Genomic DNA, 23,544 nt, shown 5'->3' with positions numbered 1-23,544 from the left:
GCAGCAGAGAATTAGTGCTCTGACGCCAACAGCTTCCGGCTCAAGAGCATTCCCTATCAATGAAGTCCAACGTAGCGCCCTTACTGCATCTCAAGCAATGTGACCCCAAAATGGAGCAACCATGGTCCTGGGCTGCAGGAGCACGAGTTGTGCCCTCAGCCCAACTGCTTCTGTGACCTCAGGAAAGATTTATTTCCTTTTCTTTTTCTTTTTCAGGGCACTGGTGATGTTTGCAAGGAGTCTGAGTGTCGCCTGTGCGGTGCTTGGAGGATCTACAATCCACACGTTTTATAAAGGAATACTATTATTTTAACATGACCATTTTGTGTTGTGGGTGAGAAAGTCTGCAAGTGAAAGCAAACACTTAAAAGTGCTTTATAGAAAAGTGGTTTCATACCAGTCAATAGAATGCTTCAGGAAAATATAAACTACCAAGTACTTTTATAATAACGGCAAAAAACTCCTCTTACATCTTGGGAGTTGCTAAAACATGTCAATTTTACACAAGCTTTTGTATACTGCCCAACATTTTGAGCGCTAGAAAGCAAAGCTCTTCTCTGAATTTGTGAAGTGATTTTTTTTTACTGCATGCTTAAACCTTATTTGTCATGCAATACAGACTGTTCTAGCCCGCGGTGAGAATTAGCGCTTAATTTTCTAAACGTGGAGACACATACCAACTACTTGCAGAAGTAATGTCACTGGTATTTGCATGAAATTGAGAATAGCAAAGAATTGTTAAAATTAGATTAATTCAGAAATGGTAGAAGAGTAACAACTTTTCTCTGTCCTTAAAGAGGAAGAAAAAAAAAATAATTCTGCAGAACAAAACATGACCGATCATAAATAGGCAAAAAGACCTAATAAAATGTTTATTTATCCCTCATAATACAGAGTACATGATACCCTGTTGAGGTTTCAGGTTATTAAACGAGATACGGTTCTGCAATGCAATGAAAAGAAAACCTGGACTAGGGATTGAAGGGCTTCCCCTTGGCTTCCAAGTGCCTTGGTCTGGCGTCAGATAAATGCAGAAGCTCTGGTGACACGATCAAGAAGACTGACTGGAAGATTAACGGAAAATGTCAGGGAAGGGCAGGGCTCTTGTTTTATCAACTTTTTCTCCCTCCTCACACTGGCATGTGAATAGTAAGGTAAGCCAGAGACAAAAAACAGAAAAGAAATATATAACTGACTTCCTATGCGCTCCTCTTGGAATATTTTTAATCCTTCATCATTCATGAGTGCAAGCATCTAAAGCCATTCTAAAGAGATTCTCCTTTTTTTATAATTTTGGGGCTAGAGGAGTAGCATATACAATATAGGTTAAGAGATTGCAAAAGGAAATTTCAAAAGAAAAAAAATTATTGCATTGCAGAAAACAAGAAATAATAGGTATATTATATATATAATTTTAAGACAAAACTGGATTTTTTTTTTAAATCTGTAACAAGAAGACCAAAACACACATGGTCCATGGCACACGTAAACAGAGCTGCTTCATCAATCAAGACTTAAAAAAACCCAACCAACCAAAAAAAACCCAAAAAACAAAACTGAAATTTGAGATAAAATAAAGAGAGCAATTATCAGATTGGAATCTGCCTGTTCAAACCAGACAGATGACCTCCGGATGAACTACTTACAATTTTTTTTTCACTTAGGCTGCAGGTCCATCCTAGCTTTAGGTAATTCTACTGCCAGTCTTCTCTTCTGCACTTGTGGTTGCCATTCTTCCTTCTCCCCTGCACTGACTCCCACACTGCTCCAGCTAAGTAAAAGGAGATGTATGGATTTGACGGATGGACCACGCGGTGGATAAGGAATTGGCTGGATGGTCGCACTCAAAGGCTTTGGGCAATGTGGTCTAGTGGAGGGTGTCCCAGCCCATGGCAGGGGCTTGGAACTTATTCGTCTTTAAGGTCCCTTCCAGCCCAAACCATTCTATGATTCTATAATTTTATTTATATACATATATATATATAAAATTGCATTTAATTATCTGCAAGGTAGCACAGCTATTCAAGCTTACTTGATATTCTACATTTATTTAACGCTGATACATATGCCCAGGGATAGAGAGGCTAAAGAAGTGAATTTCCAAGAGAAATCACATTTTTCTTATAACAGACCTCATTGTGTAGCAATCTCTGACCACTCAAACTTACATAAAAACTATTTATACGTGAGAAAATACAGACATCTTCTGGTACATTTATCCCCATGTAGTACAGTCTTGCTAAATTTCAATGACTTGAGGAGATGAGCTTCAGCTGAATGAGACAACACAGCAAAGTCCATGCTGAGCACCGCAGCAACCGCTATGGTTTCATTTCAGATAATGCTGAATCGGTACCTCAACAAGGTGCTAAGGAAATGCAAGATTTTTCAAATGGGACACAATACCTGACTGCCTGTCAGGAAAATGTTCAAAGTTCTCCTATAAAAATTGGGTTCCCCCATTCCCCTAACTGAATGTCAGCTTCGTTAACTGTAATCTACCTTCCCAAATTCAATAGGCAGTCTCCGGCAATGACTATTTTTCACTTCTTTATGCTATTGAGCACTATTAGACGTCTGCCACATTCTACTTTCACAGCCTCAATTTATAGGTGGAGGAAGCAATATATTTACATGCAGAAGGTAAAATGTATTCGGGCACTGAAATACTGACAAGGTAACTGTGGTAGAAGCGCAAGTGTTATTACCCCCGGTGACATACAGTCCGAGCCAAGCTCAGACACACTCCAAAGAAGAGATGGAATCATATATCTACATTATGCAGAATATCACCACAGATCCATAAATTCAGCTCCTATAAACTAAAATTAAAGAGAGTCTTGTTTGCTTTTATGAAACCTTAATCTGTAACACATAGCGAGCAGTATTTTTTTTAATGATGGGGAAATAGCCTCATATCTCCTCTTACTTAACTGGAGTCAATAAAAAAAAATAAAAAGGCCAAAGCATTTTCCCCTGAAATTTAAGCTATGTTTACTATGATAGAAAAAAATAATTTTAAGACAAACCTGGATTTTTTTAAAAATCCGTAACAAAAAAGACCAAAACACACACAGTCAATTGCGCACGTAAACAGAGCTGCTTCATCAATCGAGACTTAAAAAAACCCAACCAAACAAAAAAAAAAACCTAAAAATTGAGATAAAATAAAGACAGTAATTATCAGATTGGACTCTGCCCATTCAAACCAGAGAGTTGACCTCTGGATGAACTACTTTTAATTTTCTTTTTTTTTCACTTAAGCTGCAGGTCCATCCTAGCTTTATTTAGGTAATTCTACTGCCAGTCTTATTTTCTGCGCTCATGGTCACCATTCCTCCTTCTCCCCGGAATGACTCCGTGGGCACCAGGGATGGTGAATGGGACCAGCACCTGGTTAGGTGGTCTCCTCCAGCCTGGTTTGCCATGGAATCACAGCATCAGAGCAGTAATTATCCAGACCCCTGACCATCAGCTCGTTCGAGGAAGAAGAGGCTGGCTGACATCTTTCCAATGCCCCTATAAAAAAGTGTCTTCTCCTGAACCACAGCTTTGGTTCTGAATATAGGACTCAGAAAAAGTCCTCAAAAGTGACCACTCACTCCAGATTCTGGAGTTCCGTGTGCAAATAGGTCTCACACTTCAGAAGTTTTACTGCTGTCAAAAGCTATGTTATTCTAAGAAATAGAGGAATATTCTAGACAACATATTTTTATTCCAAAATAAATATTCTAGTAGCAAATAAGTATATTTGCAGGGAATATTGGAAGAATTTAATGGCCAGAATGCCCAAATTAAAGTAGAGGTAATAGCGTAGTGTCACTGTGGTTAAGTGACATAAGAAATGCAGGCAGGGCTTTGAACTTCTTAATTACATCAAAACCTACAGCTGGAAAGCAAATATACCTGCTTTAGGCACACGAGCATTTTCTTTCCCCACCCCAAGTATACTACTTCACACATACAAATGTGTGTGTGTGTATGTATTTATACATTTTTATGTATGCAAATATACAAAAACACCTTCTCCACACCCAGACCTCAAAAATTACAATATACAGTGAAGACTTTACATGCTCTTTCTCAAAAAGTATGAAAAGTTAAAGATTTCTACAAAATGCTGTGTGACAACTTTTAATTGACACTTTCTTAAAAAGCAGTTTCTTCTTGAAGCCTAAAACTTTTTCAATTTAAGGCTTCCAAATGATACCAGGATTGTATCTGAATAGAAATATAGAAAGAGCACTGGTAGGGAGGGAACGGCGTACATGACTAACGGAACAAAATTGTCAAGAGGGTCGGCTTTTTTGTGAAAACACTACGAGTGAATTCAGCGGGACCAAGACTAGGACCTAGATTCTTCTGCAGGGGTTTTTGTTTGATTTTAATATAACAGGGACTATCAAAGACACTGAATATTTGACTGAATATTTATTCAGCTCCCAAAAAAATTTTCAAAGCCTTAAAACAAGCATTCCCAAACTGCTAAAAAGTGACACCAGTATCTATTTAAAATGCATTTTTTGCACAACAGAAAAAAAAAAAACCACCAAAAAACCAAATCAGAAGACACATAGACAAAGATCTACCCTAGTATTTACAGGGTCAAAAGGATAATGGTATATACAGAAATAGTACAAACTAACAGATAAGGAGTGTAAGCACAGCTACGCTCAGGGTCTTTTGAGCTACGTAAGAGCAATAGCTTTTATCATCATATTCCCTGCACATAACTTAGCTTTTCTGCCTAACATTTATGGGAGGAATAATTCTGACAAATATTTTATTCCTCTGTGTGCTCGTAGATGTATACAGGTTCACAAGCAAAAAGCCATTCATCCAGGGCTGATATAATGCTCCCCCTGAAGGCTGAAAAACATCTAAAAATTTCATGATATGGCTGGGAACGTGGGTGAGGAGGTAGAAGACAGATTCCTCCAAAAGCAAGTCAGAAAAAGAACTGAGGTCAGTGGCCATCACCACAGAGGGAACAGAAACTCATGCTAGAGGCGAGGAAGATTATTTTCTCTCCATTTCCATAGGCATGAAAACCAAGCCCTGTCTTACCAGTAGACCAAGTATCATGCACGAAGGAGAACAAAGCTGCAGCTCTGCATCATAGAATCATAGAATCGTTTGGGTTGGAAAAGACCTTTAAGATCATCAAGCCCAATGGTTAACCCAGCACTGCCAAGTCCAACCATTAAACCATGTCCCTAAGCACCACATCGACACATCTTTTAAATACCTCCAGGGATACTCAGCCGTGGTGGGATCTTGGCACACTGTTGCAAGATGTTTCTCCATATCTGACTTAGCTTGGCTAAACACACATCATTGAACATGGGCAGAACCAGGATGTCATTTTATAAAATGAAATAAATTGCAAATAGTGCTGCAGCTCATGAACTGGACAAGGTAAGGAGGCAGGCCAGAAGAAAACCTCTTTTACTTTTTCACCAGCGACTGACCTCCTCAAGAACTGCATGCAGGAGACGAGAAAAACTTTCTCAGCCTACACAACCTCTACGAATGAGATTTAAGATACGCCATCAGTGAAAGCTACTCATAAAAGGAGCGAATCAAGCAGAGGTGATGATGCTGCCAGCAGACACATTTCAGCTGAGGGTCTGAGGATGGCTGGCAGCACTAGATGAGGCTGGGCATTGTCAAAGGACATCGGTAACAAAACACCAAACCACGGTTTGAGAAGCCAGTTTGTCAAAGCACACTTCTGAATTGCAACAGGGGCGAGGGGAGCTCTTAGGAGGTTTCTTGTTTTCTGGGGGATTTTTTTTTTTCCCCCCATAAGATCTTGATGGATTTTCTTAAATTAAGATGCACCCACAGCATGAAGAAGTGAAAGATACAATCATACTGCTATTTTCCTCGTGATGTCTGAAGTAAAGTTATTTCTAATATCTTCATAGCTACGAAAAAAGATACAAAATGTTCAGAAATTCATAATTACTCTTGTAAGCAATTCAAAGATTGCCATGTTATTAGAAAAAAATCTGGATAAAAAGGAATAAAAACATCTAAGAGACTAAGTTAAATGGAATAGGTTAATAATTTGTATTATCTTATCACTAAGGTTTATACAGTCATAAAACCATAATGGCAACGAAATTTAGATTTAAGAGAGAAATTATGTCTACAACCCTACCCACTGTTCTAAATATTAAATTAAAAAAAAAAAACAAACAAAAAAGATCTGCTTATTAGCAATATCATATCAGAAACACAGTGGAGAGTGAGGCTATCTCCCCATTTATTTTTAAACTATTCCCACTACTAGTACTCATGGCTTAATGCAAGCACCCTTTGCAATAACATATTATGGCAGTGAATCAATAAAAGTCATTATCATAAAACCTGACTCCACTCTGCCCTACTACTTTCTTCCCAAAACGCTAATCTATTTATAAACCCACAGAAAAAATAATTTACGTGCCACCGTTGCCTACATTTGGAAACAGGAGACCTCAACCATTGCTTCAGGTCTGTGGCTTAAGAGACAAAGTGGTGATGGTATCTTCCTATCGGAAATCACCGGTGGTGGACCCAACGCTCCTTAGATGTTTCATGAAAAAAGGAAAATCATGTCGAAGAACCGAGTTACGAACACACCTCATTTAATAGTTTTGAGTGACTACTGCTAGCATAGCTTTTTTTTACGCTTTAACCAAGTTACAAATATTTTTTTAGAACTATGGAGTATATTTTTATTTATAAATAACAAAAAAAATAAAAAGCAAAGCACTCAGCATGTAATAATAACCAACCTTCCAAGTGCCACATGCCTTGAGAGAGATCTAAGACAGGAACAAATTAACTTAATCCTATTGCTTTAAGGTCCAGGATTGAAAAGAGCTGCTGAACACTTGTGGTGAACCTGTGTCACTTTGATCTTCATCGTAACAGAAAAAGCAAAATGACATGCTCAAATGAAAATCATTTATAATAGATGAAAGCAGGGCCGAGCACTCCATGGATTAAATGTGTTTAGAGAGTCAGAGGGTGAAAAATAAATAAAAATTACAGTTTTCTACAGCCCTCTTCCCCCATCTTGGATCTTTTTCTCGAATGCAAGCTCCTGCTCCCCAAAATTACTTTTAATCACTACATATATGAAAACCATAGTGAAAAGAAGCACGCACAATAAAAAAATCAGGTGTACCTAACATGTCATCCTGTAGCTGACTCAAATGCAACTGTGATTAAACAAGTAAATCAAACTAGAAACAGAAGCATGAACTTTTATGTTGTAAAATTAAAAACTGGAAGGACAAGAGTTTCATTTTTCCACCCATTATTACGTCAGGGTGAACTTAAATTCATTTCTCCATATTTCAGTATTTCTAGAAAGACCAAATGACACGTGATTGTTTTAATAGAGCATTTGACAGGTCGCTATAAAAGGACGCTGTGAATGCAAAGCAACGCTCACTCTTATATACAATCGAGGCAATGTGACATACATTAAAATTAAAATATGTTAATAATTTGACCTCAGGGTACCTTGCAGAGTTTGTGTTTTCAGAACCCATTTCTCCTCAGTTGTGTGTGCTCCAAGTAGTATCTTAATGATGATTATGTTACGATCTCCATCACAAGCCAACGAAAATAGCGTAATTCAAAATACAGATTGGGGATTTTTTGGGTTGTTTGGTAGGGGGGGTTTTCCGAACTAAGCTTTTGACTGTTTTAATCTTCTTAGGAGTATTGCTAAAAATAAATTTTGAGAAAAGCAACCTGCTCCAGCTGAGCTTGTTTTCAGCAGTGGGGGTTGGACAAGATCACCTCCAGAGATCCCTGCCAACCTCAGCTATTCTGTGATTCTATGAAAATACTTTTTTTTTTTTCTTTCTGAATAACTATTAAGTGCTAAAGTTGGCAGTCTTACCACTAAAATTTTTATTCATTTCTAGCAGATTTGAAGTCGTCAGGACTGCACTGTATATACTGCTTTGTTAACTATTTACCCTTTGGAAATACAAGCACAGTTTTGGGTACAGTGACTCGTTACCTGCCAAACTCCCCGTTTCTCCAGAAGAAAAATTTATCAGCCACTTCTCTTACAGGAGAGAGTTTTAAAACTTGCCAGTGCTACAGGCAAACCGCAAATAATAATTTCATTCTTAATATTTGGATATATAAAGACCTGTTTAAATGATGTTGCAAAGTCTTTGCAGAATTCTCAATTCTTCAGTTTAGGAGGAGGCTGCGTGCATCAAGCTGTGCTAAAACCCCTGAACCTCAAGTTCATGGCTCATTTATTGAGAAACAAAGTAATTGGCAATTTGGTGTTATGTGCTTCAGTAGCCATCCCTGGAAAAGTATCCCTCTTCAAAAATTATGCACTCTGAGCAGTCAAGAAGCTGAGGCACTTAAATCACCAGCTGTTTCTCCACCCACACCAAAATGCAATGTAAGCATTTGGGTCAAGCCCTACAAGTATTCCAGACACCCAAAATCCCTAGTGCAACCCAAAACACTATGAGAAATGAACTCTACTCAGGTCTGGTAAAAATTAGTATCTTCAAGAGGAGCGCAAGATTTTGTTACTTTTATAAGTCTATTAAGTTTTGATTGCTTCTTGAGTGTTAGTCTCTTCTCCCAAGTAACAAGTGATAGGACAAGAGGAAATGGCCTCAAGTTGTGCCAAGGGAGGTTTAGATTGGATATTAGGATAAAGTTCTTCACCAAAAGGGTTGTCAAGCACTGGAAGAGGCTGCCCAGGGAAGTGGTGGAGTCACCATCCCTGGAGGTATTTTAAAGATGTGTAGATGTGGTGCTTAGGGACATGGTTTAGCGGTTGGACTTGGCAGTCCTGGGTTAACCATTGGGCTTGATGATCTTAAAGGTTTTTTTCAACCAAAATCGTTTTATGATTCTATGATTTTAAATATTTATGGAAGCTTACATGTTTGTCTGGAACTCACCAGTCTTCCCTAATTCTGGAACACCTTTCTTCTGTAGCAGAAAACGTCACAAATGAGCTCGTACGTGCAAGTAGAAGTTAACAAATCAGTTCAACCAAAACAACCTTAGTCAACAAACCATACCTGACCACAGAATATTAGCATGTTTGGTCCATAACTATCAGTTTGGTGGGTTCCTGATATATGTTCTTCCTTTAGCTCCACTATCAAAAAAATTCATCTTTATATACCAAGAGCCCAAAACAACCAAAGGGAGAACAAAATACATATTACTTGAAGCCTAACTGTGGCATAGAGTTTACTTACTTATACCATAACATAGCTTTTCTTCATCTGTAACATTACAAAATTGTCATGTGTATGTTGCAGGCAGGAGACAGTGATTTGGTGGACATTTCACAAGGTTTATGTGTAGCAGGGACTTTTTAATTACCTTTTGTGAGCATAATTCTGCTACCCATTAAAGACCACACCATTTCTAAAAAGGAGAAGCATCTCTTGTCATCTGCTCAACTTTACGTGAACCCACTGATGGCTGGAGGTACCGGAGAAGTTCAGGGCACCATTTGCACGAGGGAACTAACAAGCAGCTTTAGGAATACAAATTAGTGAACAGTTTAAATGAAAGCAAATATTGATGAAATCCTCCTAGCTCTCAACTACATTTGCCGTTTCTGTACATGAAAGTATTCCAAACCTGGCAGAAAACAGGCTGTGAGAAGACCAATACATTCAGAACATGGCAATTTATCTCTTCTTATTCTAAAGTACAGAAGTTGGTGTTAAATTATCATCTACCACATGGACAACTGTTATATGGATTACACTCAAATGATAATGGAAGGTCATGTAAACGGAAATTAAATACAGGAGACGTGATTATGGAAGGAAGGCTCAGTTTGCTGAAGCTTAGTCTCTGAAATTGCTCACTATCTGAGCTATCACCTGCACTCACCAGTTTAAGGTTACAGTCTAGTTTCCTCAAAGAAATTTTTATTATTAACTGCAGCCCTTAATATTAATTTTTCTGAGCTAATAAATGAAATGTGAAAACAGTTGACCGAAACAAAACTATCTTTTAAGATTAAATTGCCATTACACGTAATACTGAAAAATAAAAAGAAAATGATAGTGGAAGTTCTGTGTACCAAACATCGTCCCCAACCATTGAGTCAACAAGTCTGAAAAAAGTCAGTTCCAGGTTAATTCTGCACATTTCTAAGTACTGTATGAGAAGCACTATGAGAAAGAAAACCTCCAGACTCACAAAATAAATCTGCATGCATATAGAGTTCTTCATGGGCACATTAAAAAATAAAACAAAAATAAAATACCTGTGCTGGGGAAACAAATGATTCTACAAAGCTATTAGCGTAGGACTGAAATCGCTAAACTGACTGTCACGCACGTGCCTTAGCCCTCCATAGTGCTAGACAAAATTATTTTTTATTGTTAAAAAAATACACTTTTCTTTTCAAGTACAAGATATTGTTAGTCCAAGTCACTTTCATTCTGATTTTATTCCATCCAACTTACTTTTTTTTCCCCTTTGGAAATTCATTTTAAACAATAAAGAATTGCTAAAGTACCTCTATTTGTAAATATTTATTATGACTAAATACAGAGGGGTTGTATTTTGCATATTATCACACCCTCCAGCTTTAAAATAATTTCCCCTCCAAGCAGAAAAAAATATTAAAAAAACAACTACTAGAGGGAAAAAGACAAAACATTCTCCATTTACTTTCTGAACTATTTTTCTCTCAAAGTAAAGCCTGCCAGTTTATATCCCCTCAATCCCTCCTCATTGCCATTTCTGACAAAATATATTCATGATGAATTCTGAAAATTAAAGTCGTAAGGTTGCTGCACTGCGGGGAATTGCCACATGGGGGATTCCAAACTGATGGGAATTACATAGAAAGGCAGGGAAGTAAAAAAGCCATGAGCTCATGACATGGAAAAGGTAGAAATTAGTTTTTACTTGTTTTAAAATAACTGTTCAAAGTGTCTGCATTTACACAGATGTCTTATGTAGTTCTCACTAACCTTCTGCTCTAGAAAAGTATACTGTTTTTTTCCCCCTGAAACTAGACCTATATTTGTATATTGCCTCTAGCAGTATAAAAAGATAAAAATCAATAATTTTATCTATTTTCAGTATTTGAATCTTTTCTATTTTGCAGAGATGTCAACTGGAAAAAAACCTATATACAGGTAAATACACACACCCCGAAATATATGCATACACCTTAGCATATACTTCAAATCCATATCTCATGCTTAGTATTTTCAGCATTATTCCAAGAACTGACATTTATTCACACCTAGCAGTAAGTCTGAGGTCTAAACTAAACTACATTTGAGAAATCTCACTCTTTAAGCAAATGAAATTTTGTTTCATTATACTGTGAGGGACTGTGGGGGCGGAAAAGAAAAAGAGGGGTTTTTTCCCGTAACTGCCATTAGTGCCAATAATTTGGGTACTAATTTGTACTTGTTGTGCTCCCAATTCCTTTAATTTCCATTACAATTTTAGCAGTGCTCAGCATGCAGGTGTCAGCTTCTCACAAAACAAATAAAAAGACCATCCAATAAATGAAATGGTAACATTCAAAAACATTTATTGTACAAGGTAAGTGATAGAAGACATTGATAAAAACGCCACTTTTTCATCTTGATATATCAATGGCCCTTTATTTTATTTTATTACCAATTTGGAAGTAGATCTTTCTGAAGGCCATTATTTGACAAAAAACGCACTTCTATAAGTGTTCTTTTCAACAGGATTTTAGATCCAAGCCTCAGCATAATACAATAAATTATCTGTAGTAACAACCTAGCACTTCGGTATGCAGCGTAAGAACTACCTCCTGGTTTTAGAAACTGATTTCATCCAGCACAACATAATTCACCCAGCAAAGAGAAATCTGTATTTTCCCCAGTCAGTGTTCTTAGGTATTGCATCAACGATGACAAAGTGAGAAGCTCAAATATAGACACTCATACACCAAGGCACACCACGTTAAATCACATTCATACATTTCAAAACAAGCCTCCTACTGAGCGAGTAGGTGTTGCGAGAAAAGAAGCCCATTTCCTACTACGCGTGGAGTCACGACAACCACCAGCTGAAGGTTTGAAGAGCACAAAAATCTTTGAGCTACAGAAAAAAAAAGCTTTAAGATTAGGAATAATGTCCAAGAAAATTGTTTCAGTGTAGAAATACACAGTCTTCAATTTTGTTTTAAATAGACGTTTGCTCGTTAGGTGGAGGTTTCCAAGAAAATAGCCTTGGCATCAACCAACCGTATCCCTACTGTAGCGTTTGCTGCTCAATGAGAAAGAAAACTCCTGCTGCCAAACCTGGACTGTCCCCATCAAGTGCTACAGTAGCGTGTGCAGAGGAGGAGGAGGAAGAAGAAGCAGATAAAGGTGACATCAGATCTGAGGTCACTTCTATTACAGCAGCCTGATTGGCCAACAGGCAGGCATCATGAGGTCATCAAGCATACCATAAAGTCCAAGACTTTGTAAGGCAGGACCGACAGGTCCTAGCAAGGCTGGGACATGGGTTGGGGCCATCACTTCTAGTCTTTACCAAAGACTGTCCCAGGATGGACAAAAGAGGGAGAAGCCACTGATATGTGAGAACAAAGAGGAACTAGAGGAAAAGAACCACATTAATCTATTCAAAAACTATTGTTATTACTTTTAACACACACACAAAAAGAAGCTTGTATAAGGCTACTAAAGACTATTATTATTATTATTACTACTATTTGTTCCATGAACTAAAAAAAAACATGCATCTTTGTGGTCTTCTGCATCATATTATCCATTTGCATATCATCCCTGAACAACCATAACTTTTTTGAACATTTCTAGCCAGAGCAGAGTGGTTTTGAGGGGGATTTCGCTTTTCAGCAACCTCAGCTCACTACCAGAAGCACCTCCGGTTTCCACTTCATTCTCCGTCACGTGCTGCTGCTCTTTCCACTAACTCAAAGTTAAGAATTTTGTCACTACACGACGATTCTGCTCAGTACGGTGCTTCTACACAAAGCTGGTCCCAAATAAGTATCGACTGCTAAACTGGATCAGACATAATGCACAAATACGGCTGCCCAGTGCAGCATTATGTTAAAAAGCAATAGGTTTGCAATTACTGCTTCTAGATATAGTTAAGGCCATGACTAGCGGTCATTAAAGTTCCACGCATAATTGCGGACCATAATGGATGTCAATTCAATGTCCTCTATTCCTAAAGCAATACTTGCCTTGCTTGTCTAAACTGATCCATTTTAGGCTAGGCTTATACTGGTCTTCCTGTTTCTGCTCTGTCTAGCACTAAGTTGTCTTGGTACACTGAATTTCAACAATACTAGTACTGTATTATTCTCATTTAATAGCAAAATTTCACCTAGTAGATCTTCACACCATAAATTGCTACTGTGTTCTACCACTGAAAAAAAAACATTTCTGTGAATAGTGTGAGATAATATACTTAATTATATATTTAACTTGTAAAAGCCCTTTGAGAGCCCCCAAGATAGAATTCATTCTATGGAAGCTCTCTTTATTAATAAAAGTACTTATACCAATTACTTTGAACTTTCTATAGACAGTGCCTTATTTCAAACTATTTTAATCAATCCTCACAAAATCTCTTGGCAACGGCGTACAGAAAGTATATAGAGGCAAGGGAGTCGTAGCGTTTCAGTCAAGCTACCAATTCTTTATGTTTATTATTCATCCCTACCATGCTTTTTAATTAATCAAACAAAATAAAACCAATGTGGTTTGCCAGCCTCAAAGTTCTCCTTTATTAAAAAATGATTACATCCAGTAATCTGGAGTTAATATGAGAAAGGCTCATAGAATTTTCCAGCCCATACTACTAACAAAGTAACTAATCATTCAAAGAAATTTAAATTAATTTGGGTCAAATGAGACTCAACATCATCTTCCAGGTGCAGCTGCTCCCACTGAAAAGGTTACTGATCCCACTGACGTGCCTACGGAGTTGTTCATGTGAATCTAGCAGCGAGGGAATCAGTTTAGCTCACACCATTCATTTAAACGATTTCAGCAAATGGATTTTGCCCAAAGCAAATTAGGGAAGCGTTCGCATGAATTGCTACTAGGCCAGTTGGTGAGGGACACTCACCTCTAGCAAGGGGAAACGATGAGGAGCTGCTGAAGCCTGTAACTTTCTCCACTAATATATCGGATCTAGAAGATGATGTTGGCCAAAGAGACCAGAATCTGTCCAGGCGGCAAATGATAGGGATGAGACATCTACTGACTTTCCATTTCAGCTTCAGCCCTGTGACGTTCTGGCTGCCAACTGAAATTATTTGCAATGATATATGATTTATTTTCTACAGGATTATTAATATATTTGACACAAGAAATTACAGATGTCATAAAAACATGAAGTCATTTCTTCAAGACAAGTTTAATTATTACATATCATAAAAAATAAAAACTTTATTTTACAAGCACTAATTTTATCATCTCCTGAGACATAGTGAATTTTGCACAGAGGTACAGATTACTAAGAATTCTGTATTACACCTTTGGACCAAAATACAAGCTTGAAAATAACATACACTACCAGTTTCTTTCAAACTGACAGTTTATGTTAGGCTAAACACAGTTTGGTGGCCATTATCAAGAAAATTGGAATTGCTCGGGCATAGCTGCAGTTGCTGGTGTTACTGTTTGGGAACGCTGTGATTTAGTGAAATCACTAGCAATTGTTTAGCAGGTAATTAAACCATAAAGCCGAGACCTGTGATTTTCAGTCTTTTGAAAGCAATAATCACCAGAATTCCCAGCACCATTTAAACGATTCCTGTCTAGGATCACTGGCATCATTTGTGTTATCATTCAGTCCCTTCATATGGCTATATTAGTTGCTTTATCCAAACTACACACCACTGTCTGGTATTTTACTGAATATTCTCTATAAATGTCCATCTCGCAACAGATCTGGATCCATTTCTTGATCATGATACGGGTGTAAAACTTCAGCATTTCTGTTTATTCATTCTGAGCCAGACTTTCATTAGCATACAAAAAATGTATTTGAAGTCAAATAAAACTCTAAAGACTGGACGATTGTTTTCTTCACATTTTTTAAACCAAAGACTGCATTATATAAATTTCACGATTCCCCTAAGTGCCTTTAAAATTACAAGCAATTTAGACCATGATTCACTTTCATGCAGACTCTGACTGCATGCAATTTTTTTTCCCCCATCTCAATTATATCTTAATATTATGGGGGCTGAAATGCATTAAATAAATCATATTTCATAGTAAAGCAATAATACTTACATGCATTTTGGAAGAAATTGTCCTGCATTATAAATGTATTTATAATGTCATTACCTTATTTTCCACATTGACTGAAATATTAGGCAGCAGCGACTGCTCCAAGCTATGGATGGGAGCTTTTAGCAAACCTTATGTTTATTCTGCTGCTGGTAATTAGCTGGTTTAGTTAATATAATACAACATTTACAAACAGCAATTTATCCAATATATAAACTCGCTCCTGTAATTAGTGAAACATTGTTATTGATTAAGATTTAATATGGCGGTTGCTGTTTCTGCAATGTACTACATAAAGGGAACGATCACTAATTTGTCAGAGGACAGTTCCTAGTCAAAGTAATCTCTTGGCAAAGTACCATGAATTTAATTCTCTATAAACTATTTTCTGCAATATTTTATCAAAGCCGCAAAGTTTAAAATGCTGTAAAGGAGCAGGTAATAACAAAAAGAAATTTAAGAGGAATTACACACCCATTCTCTCCCAAAGAGACCTATGCTTCTTGATTATTCTTTTAATGTTAAATAAGTTTAAGGTGATATAATTCTAAGACTCACTAATCTCTATTCAAAAATATTTTGAAAAACACCAAAAAAACCCCACAAAACTATGCCATCATTTTAACAATAAATACACCAAAACAGTATTACACAGAAGTATCAGTGAAGTCTCCGGCATTGTCTTCTGCACAGGAGCATAAACAAGAAAAATTAATTATCAGAAAGAAGATTTCAGTTCATTGCACAAAAACGGAGAAGAAGTTTATGGTATTTCAATTATAAGTTTAAGGATGAACTCACACTCTCAAAACTTGAACTGTAATTTTTGATAACAGCATTCTCTGGATTCATGCTTAAATCCAGCGGTGTTACTGAAATAGGAGTCCTACAGTCTTCCACTGAATCACTCATCTGAACAGACTGTTACCTGGTAGGAATATCACATTTTATACTTCCATTATCAAAAGCAAATGAGGCAACTCTAAGTGAAGTACAATTTCAGCTATTTAGATTTTCAGAACATGTAGCACATTTCAGGCACATACACAAGTAACGTGCTCAGAAGCACCGAACATTATACAAGATAAACGTAAATGTCTGAATATAGAGCTAGCTAACTAGAATTCTGAAAAATCTGAGTCAAACCCATTCCATATTTTAAAAATACTTAGTCCAAAAGATTTTCTTTTTTTTTTTTAATCGCCAAGCAATTTCAATTTTTACAATGCTATTTTGTTTGAGGTTTTTTTGAATTTATGAAAAAGTAAGAAAGTTTCACTAACAAAAAAGGACATATTTAAAAACCACAAAACACTCATTAGTCTAAACACCTCTGCGCAGGTTTGACTGAGAAAAGGTATGCATTATCTAAAAGTTTAATATAAACTGAAAAATTATGAATATTCCAGTCTGGGAATACAGACATGCATGCCATATTACATGAGGTGCTTACACACTTTTGGTAATGACAGAAATAACCAATATAAACTTATTATAGTGAGTAAAATGAATAAAACTACATATATTTTTTGATCCATTCCTAGATACCTGTGGAATTCATAGAGAAAGACTCAAGGACTCACTTTTAGATATATTCTTATAATTTAACCCAGTTACATACATATAATGACCAGGGGAATACTGGAGGAATGGGATTTCTGTTACAGAGAAAGTCAGAAAAACTATTATATTCATTAAAATGCTCATAAAATGACTAGTTTGTCATCTTTGCTACAGAACAGAGCAAGCTGAGCATAAATTATTTATGATGTGTAACAGTTTAATGGAGTATAAAATAGCTTTTTTTCTTCTCACTAGTAGTACAAGTTCTGATTTTTTTGTTGTCAGCTCCACACTCAGCAATGTAGTCTACCCATTTACAATTACGACAGATGCAACAATTTTAAAAATTGTTCCATATAAACTCTAACTTAAAGGAATTACTTATATCACCTATTTATTATTTTCTTAAAGTGCTGTCGTAGTATCCTGCCAAGAACACTGTTGAACTGCATGAAATTCAAGTAAAGCACAGGATTGTCATCAGATCCTCCAGAAATTTAGGGAAGTCCTTCTATCAAAACCTGCATACAGCCTGACACTGTAACATCAAAATCACTGTTGTGGGAAGGTGCACTAAGATCAATTTTCACTTCCCCTTACAGCCACAATCGCTCACTTCATAATCTTGCGGAACGTGCTCCAATCTCGAGGAATGCGTGAATGAGTAGGTATTTGTGATTACTCATGGGACCAAAGGGATTGTAACACCAAATAGTTAAAACCTGAAAAAACCAGAACTACAGAATATACTATACACCACGAAGGAGAAAGGAAGCAACTATAAAACCGCTAACTCCCACCAATGCTTCACAAATTATTACAAAGAACAAATGCATTCTGATATAGACTCATAGACTGGTTTGGGTTGGAAGGGACCTCAAAGATCATCCCATTCCAACCCCCTGCCACGGGCAGGGACACCCTCCACTAGCCCAGGTTGCCCAAAGCCCCATCCAGCCTGGCCTTGAACACTGCCAGGGAGCCAGGGGCAGCCACAGCTTCTCTGGGCAACCTCTGCCAGGGCCTCACCACCCTCACCGTAAAACATGTCTTCTTTATGCTCAATCTACAACTATCCTCTTCCAGTTTAAAACCATGCCTCCTTGTCCTGTCACTACAGACCTTGGTGAAGTCTCTCTTCATCTTTCTTACAAGCCCTCTTTATATATATAGAAAGGCCACAATAAGGTCTCCCCAGAGCCTTCTCTTTGGGCTGAACAACCCCAACTCCCCCTACGTTTGCGTTAGGCAAAGTTTTCTACGGGGCAAAAAAAAAAAAATAAGGACAAGGAAGACCCCTCATAACAAAACACGCATGATGGGAATAGTTTTCATTCTGACTCATTTTCTAATTTATTATCAGCGTATTTACTGTGACATGGAGTTGGGTACCATTATACTATTTACATGGTTTGGGTGCAAATCACCTTAATTGAATGTCTACACAATAAGACAACCACATTTCAGCCAGAGGCCCTCAAGCCCAGACAGTCATATACGAACAAATAAAAAAAATTATCTACAAAAAAAATTATCTACAAGATAATCCACTTCATCACAAAGTTGATATCTGAAACAGGTCAGAATCACATCCTAAGAGCCCCTATTTCTCTTCAATTATAAAGAGATCCTAGGGTGAAAAGTTCTGGCACAGCTGATTAGACCTGTAACTAGCTGAAAACATAGGCAGCGAAAATGTACCTCTGCGCGCAAATGACTGTGCAGCCATACTTGGGATAAAAGCTGACAGCAAGATCACTACACAGTAGAAAATTTAAGTACTAAGCTTTTAAGGCAGCATAGACTAGAGATTTTCCTATTCAGATTTGTTCCTCCTCTGCATAATTAACCATCATACACTTGAAAATAAACCTGAACTGACAGTAGAACTTATTTTCTGAATAATTGTGAGTGAACCCCTGTATTTTTCCTCCAGTTTCTTGATCAGACCTGCACTGAAAGCTATCGGGAAGAGAAGTAGTTCTCTCCTTGCTGTTTCACCATCTGTACAAAAGCCTTGTGCCACCCTCTCCACAAAATAAAATTACTTTTCATTCATTTTCCACCCCACGGAGCCTCAAGCTACAGAGTGTCAGAAGCAAGAGAAAGAAGAGTTAAATATGCTACACGCTTCATCTCCAGCTTTTCTGAGGGCCTATGTCAAATTCATCTCATTCACGTAAAACAGAGAGAAAACCCTCCACTAAAAATAAATAAAATTTCATTTTGTTCTGCTGAGAAGTTTGAGCATTCACCTAGTTTCCAAAGAATCTGATACGTGTCAGGAGAGCGGTGCCCATCACATCAATTTCAGAGCACCTCCTCCTTCTACCTCCAATAAAATCAAATTAAACTTAGCCATGTCCATGGGAGGGGGAAAAAAAAAAAAACAAACCACAACAAAAAACTGAAACATGGATCAGATTTGATAAATTTTTGTCAGAGCCTGGCAATAGCATTCTGCATTAATTTCATCTGCCATAGTGATGCTCCACTGCTGAAAGCTCCCAAGGCCCAATTCATACAGCCCAGCAACCTCCACAGCTTTGCTGAATGTGCATCCTCCCAGTGCCGCAGAGATCATAGAGGATTCCTTCTCCAATTATTCCTTCCACCAGCTCCAACACTGTAGCATCAGGCAACATGAGCAAAGAGGACAAAGAAAAAAGAAGGAGTTTGTCCTGAAGATATGAACAGAAGAGCTTGGTAGGGTTTTTTGCAGGTAGAGAAAAAAAAAAGGAGAGAGAAAGGGTTGAAAGCAGGAGAAAAAGAAAACAAAAAGAACATAAAACTGAAGAATGGGATGACTAAGGGTTGGAGGGAGCTACAGGAGTTGGCAGAGGTGGACAGAAGCAAAAGACTTGAGAAAGAACTGGGGTATTGGGAAAAGTTTAGATAGAAACAGATGTCTAAGAAAACAATTTAAGAACAGAATTTGGGCAAGAAATCCCCACATTTAAAAAAAATAAAATTAAAACCCAAACATGATCCTACGCAAAATATGGATTGATTCAGAATTCCCCATTGTCAAGACTTTTTGTTTTCAGGACAACTTGTAAAGCTTACAGAAGGCACGACAAGATGAACGTCAGTGGTTTCTCCAGCAGTTCACATGGAATAATAGTTATATTGCTCTCCCCAACATCTAAAATCCTACATAATTAGAGAAAATTACAGTCATGTAATCTACATCAAAACAATAGTAACATATCAAAATCATGATTTCAGAAGTTATTTTATCTGATATTTCTCTTCTCTTGAGCTTCAGGTCCGAACTCTGTGTTTATGCAATCTTTAAATCTAATATATTTATCACCTTTACACTTTTTCAGGCATCAGGCTGTCAGCACTCTCTGAATAGATAATTATACACAGCTTTTTCTGTTATATTCCATGTCCAACGGATGCTACAGGCTAAAATGAAAGGTACCAATCCAAATGAAATATTGAATGGAAAAAAAAATTATAGTGCTTTCGGATAAGTTAATGCTTCATATCACATCCCTACAAAGCGAGTTTAGAGTACAGAAATGAGGACCAACACAATCAGCAGAGTTCACCAGATCTGGGTATCCAACTAAAAATCACTAGAGTCTAATTTTTCATGATATCTATGTAATTTTTTTTCCTCTCTCTCCAAAAGAAACACTAGCCACCTCTAGGAGGTTTTGCAATCTTAATACTCTTAACAGATGGACAGATTTACTTGCTGGGGCAGCCAGAAGCAGTGTCACACATGTGAAAATATACTTTACGCTAGTTCTGCAAAATTCAAGTAGTCAAAAGTCATCGAGTGGCTGAGCACACTTCAACTAGCAAGTTTTCAGATTGGGCAATAATGACAAGACAGAAATTCATGACATCCACTCTAACAACTATTTAGCCACTATTTAGTCCATAAAAGGCACTGAAGGGTTTTTTTTCAGAATCTGCTTCATCCAATAAAACATTCATGGAAATGCTGATCATCATTAGCAACATATCAATCACAACAGATTTCAGTCTCATCAGGATACTTCATGCTCATCTCCCAGTAGAATGTGTCTTAGTCCTCAAGAAGTAATATACAAGGATTGACCCTCAATAACAACAAGAAATAATCAACAAAATAAGGATGTCAAACATTTGACAGACTTTGAAAGGTCCTTCAAGGTTCGTGACCTCGCTCTCACTTTAGTCCAAGCCTACACCCCTGCCACACTGACTCGCAGGAATTATGCGGTCACCCTCTTCTCGCTACAACTACGTAACTGCATTTATACTTGGTGGATCTTGACCACCAGTCTTCTACTGGTCTACTGCAGGAAGACAAAGTTACTCTTCCAGAAAGGACAACTTAATTTTTCCATAAACCTCCAAAACAAACAGGAATATGGGAATAAAACTGGCAGCAGTGGAAAACAATGTAGGCTAGCAAGAAAACCTTTTTAAAATAAATGAAGGCATGCCTTAATATCCCCCTTTTTTCCTTAAGGTCAAGTTCATTCAAATAAAAATTTAAAATAAATTTTTAAGACATACCAAACTGTAAGATAAAACAATGGGCGCTATTTTTCTGCTGTAGAATAGCTCACTTGCAGGTAGTATGTTCAAAGAATGATTTTCTCAAGTTCAATATCTTTTTCCAACATCATTACTTTCAAAAGAAAGAACTTCTTTTTTTTCTTCCCCTCACACTTCAAACAGGCAGATAAAAGTGAGAAGAAAAATTAAAATATTACATGAGTTACTACAATGTAAAACAAAGATCCAACTAACCTACTTATCTGAGCACTTCTCAGAAGGTCTCCCATTACTAAGGGAGAAACAACACCCTCTCATTATCCTTCCTTCCAACATCCCTCTTGCCTACCTTCAGAAGCATTAAAAGAAAATCTGATTCTACAGAAGTGTTTCTTCTCTTGCACCAAAATAGCAGGTACATTAAGTCATCGCTATGAGTCTGCTGTCATGACTTGAATATTTGGTAGCCCTTTAGTTGCCTTACACGTTAGAAATGACTCTGCTATCACCGCTGCATACAGTAATTCTCTTCCCTCTGAGAAGGTTTCAGAGAGGTCTTTCCGTGCCTTAAATGCAAGAACCACCCAATACAATGGTGCAGAAGGCTCTTTCTTGGGTTAGTCACAGGCTTAAAGACAGACATGGTCACAAATGGACTTTGAAAGTCAACCTGTATTTACCTCCAAAATTACTAATTTTCAATTCACTCTTACACCTTTCATGCGTACAGACTCCAACATTACACTGGGCCAAAAACATTCACCGACACCTAGAACTCCTTTTTCAATGTCATGGCTTTTTTTGGGCAGTTTTTTTCCTTTATGTATGCTAAATGCCCTAGTAGAAATTATTTTGAAATGCAACCATTAAAGGTATGCTAATGACTATGAATTGAGACAGCTGCTGCAGAAACAAGCCTGTTGGCTCAGGCACAGAACCATTAACTATCTATCATAAAGTACGCTGGACTTACTCATTTATTACTGCTGTATAGCCCAAGGGGGGGAAAGGAAGAACAGCAAGAGTTTCTTTCTCCGAGGCAAAATCATAAGCCACTTACTTATCCTAATGTCACGATCCCCACTGTTTATCTGCACCATAATTAGGAAAATGGGAAGTAATGAATTTTTATTTATTTATTTGTTTACAAACGTGATTTGAATTCAACCATCTAGGAAAAAAGACAATGCAGTATCTCATCATGCTAACAGATTGACGGATCTTCCAAGCTCACAACTAAATTGTAAGTATTAGCTTTATTAAACAAGAAGTAATGTGACAAGCAAGTATTACCATCTTCTTTTGCCATGGCTTCCCAAAAATGAATGTTGACAAACTTCTCCCATATCCTTCCTATGAAGCTTTTTAAACAGCAGACTTGACAGCTGAAACCAGTTTCTCCTTTCAAAATTTATTCTAAAGAAAAAAATAAAAAAGTTTTATAGGCTGCATGTTGAAATGGGCAAATTTTGAAGTGGAAGGTACCTCCAGAAAAGCAAATGGTTTGGCTTCAATTCTCTACATTACCTGTATAAATCAAAGCTTGATTTTTTTTATTTTTTTTTTTATTTGGAGCAACACAGCCACACGTATGTCAGATTCCTCAAACACACAGCCTCGGAGAAAGACAGATTAGCACACACACGTACAATTGTACATACAAAGGCTATCATCACTATGTTTCTTGGAAGGAGACTGAATTTCCAGCTACGAACTCCACTGCACTTTGCAGGACAGAGATGACATACTGTGCTATTGGGAACAGTGAAATTAAACAGCCCTCGAGTCTTCAGAGGATTGTACTATCAAGAGAATATTTTTTATTACCAAAATAAAATGGTATATTAACATTCCAAAATTATTAACCTTTATACTTTAAACTCTTCCCTCCTTTAAAAAAAGAAAGGAGGCAGACTGGTTTCTCCTCCATGCAGATACTGGCATGCCTACTGCAGAATATATCGTACAAGTAATACATGGTAGGACTGAAAAAAAAATAATCTATATTTAAAAAACCCAAAACCCACAGACTTAACCGTGTGTGCTGGGTTTGGCTGGGATACAGTTAATTTTCTTCATAGTAGCTAGTACAGGGCTGTGCTTTGGATTTCTGCTGAAAACAGTGTAGATAATGTAGAGATCTTTCGTTATCATTGAGCAGTGCTTACACAGGGCCAAGGACTTTTCTGCT

The 23,544-nt window shown here is 37.3% G+C and overlaps 1 protein-coding gene across 1 annotated transcript in view; it reads right to left on the bottom strand.

Annotated features, from left to right (window-relative positions):
• Nucleotides 1-23,544, bottom strand: part of CHCHD3 (coiled-coil-helix-coiled-coil-helix domain containing 3) — a 160,463-nt gene that overhangs the window by 72,216 nt on the left and 64,703 nt on the right. The window lies entirely within an intron of this gene.

This window comes from Balearica regulorum, chromosome 1 (genome assembly GCF_011004875.1).
Source record: "Balearica regulorum gibbericeps isolate bBalReg1 chromosome 1, bBalReg1.pri, whole genome shotgun sequence".
Classification (NCBI taxonomy): domain Eukaryota; kingdom Metazoa; phylum Chordata; class Aves; order Gruiformes; family Gruidae; genus Balearica; species Balearica regulorum.
Note: the sequence above shows the minus strand (reverse complement) of the source record. Positions and strands in the feature narration are given on the sequence as shown.